Source organism: Trachypithecus francoisi, unplaced genomic scaffold (assembly GCF_009764315.1).
Source record: "Trachypithecus francoisi isolate TF-2019V2 unplaced genomic scaffold, Tfra_2.0 Lachesis_group14, whole genome shotgun sequence".
Classification (NCBI taxonomy): domain Eukaryota; kingdom Metazoa; phylum Chordata; class Mammalia; order Primates; family Cercopithecidae; genus Trachypithecus; species Trachypithecus francoisi.
Genome location: NW_022681459.1, coordinates 45,859,927 through 45,861,605, shown reverse-complemented (window position 1 = coordinate 45,861,605; position 1,679 = coordinate 45,859,927). Strand labels below are relative to the sequence as shown.

General features: G+C 43.5%; 1 non-coding gene across 1 annotated transcript; it reads right to left on the bottom strand.

The window, feature by feature from the left end:
• Window positions 1–310: 310 nt before the first annotated feature.
• Window positions 311–418, bottom strand: LOC117096823. The gene has a single exon (XR_004442658.1). It is a non-coding gene; the product is annotated as a U6 spliceosomal RNA (small nuclear RNA).
• Window positions 419–1,679: the final 1,261 nt, after the last annotated feature.

Sequence of the window (1,679 nt, the reverse complement as noted above, 5' to 3'; positions counted from 1 at the left end):
AATTCAAGACCATCCTGGCCAACGAGGTGAAACCCTGTCTCTACTAACGATACAAAACTTAGCTGGGCATGGTGGCGGATGCCTGTAATCCCAGCTACTCAGGACGCTGAGGCAGGAGAACTGCTTGAACACAGGAGGCAGAGGTTGCAGTGAGCTGAGATTGCGCCACTGCACTCCAGCCTGGACGACAGAGCAAGACTCCGCCTAAAAAAAAAAAAAAAAAAAAAAAAAAAAAAAAAGAAGAAGAAGAATGCAGGCTTTAGAGATAGATCATGTAGTTTAAATCTCAGGTCTGCAACATGCTGGCTGGACAAATGTCCTAACGTCCTTCACAAATTTGCATGTCACCTTTGCACAGGGACTATGCTAATCTTCTCTGTGTCATTCCAATTTTAGTGTATGAGCACGACGAATGTCCTAACCTCCTAATCCCACCTTTCCTCGGTGTTCACATCTGTTAAATGGGAATATTAATCGTGTGCAGGTGTACCTGGAAGGATTAAATGATGGAATGCAGGGAGAGTGCTAACTCCTATTTAGGGTTTGGTAGATGCTGACTAATATTATTCCAAAAATTTGCTTTGGTTATTTTCAGCTATCGTACGGCATTTCAGAGTGTGCTTAACCTTTATCTTGTTTGTGGACATTCAGGGCTTTTCTGTATATACTATGGAACTGCATGTCAAATTGGGGGATGCAGGTTCCACTTGAAATTGATCACAGCCATTATTGCTCAGAAATTGAGTGGTTACGAAAGCAGAAAATATACAGGAGGAAGATTTGTTTTGTCAGTATGTTGATGTTTTACAATGAGAAAGTGCTCACGGAACTGCTCATGAAAGAGGGAAAAAGAAAAAGGTAGAGAAAGAAAAAAGAAGGAAGGGGAGGAAGAAAAAGATATAGAGGGTGGTAAGTGGAATGTCAAATACCATGCACAAGATCTTGAACATACGAGGCCCGCCTCAGAATGGTGGCAGTTACAGTGTCATCATCCCCTCCTAATAGTCATGATCCCAGGCCAAGAGCAGTGGCTCATGCCTGTAATCCTAGCACTTTGGGAGGCCAAGGTGGGCAGATCACCTGAGGTCAGGAGTTCAAGACCAGTATGGCCAACATAGTGAAACCCCATCTCTACTAAAAATACAAAAAATTAGCCAGGTGTGGTGGCGGGCACCTGCAATACTCAGGAGGCTGAGACAGGAGAATTGCTTGAACCCAGGAGACAGATGTTGCAGTGGGCCAAGATCGCGCCATTGCACTCCAGCCTGGGCAACAAGAGCGAAACTCTGTCTCAGAACACAAAAAAAAGGCAAGATCCCAAAATTATATGGAGTTTCACCAATCTGAGACAGTGAAAAAAATATTTCAGGCTCATTGTTCTGAGGCAATAATAAAGGATGGCAACATGTATGCATGTCTGTGTGTTTATGTGCATGCACATGTGCACGTGTGCATCTTTGCGTGTAATTGTGTGTAGATATGTGTGAGCCTGTGTGTATCTCTATGCATGCCTGTGTGTGTATTTGTATATGCATGCTTGAGTGTGTGCATCGTGCACATACATGTACTTTTCTGCAAAGTGATTTTTTGCATCGATTGCTTCTTGGGTATTTTAGGGTGAGACTTACTCTGTGTGTCAGTGTCTGCATGTACATGTGCATGGATGTGTGTCCTCATGT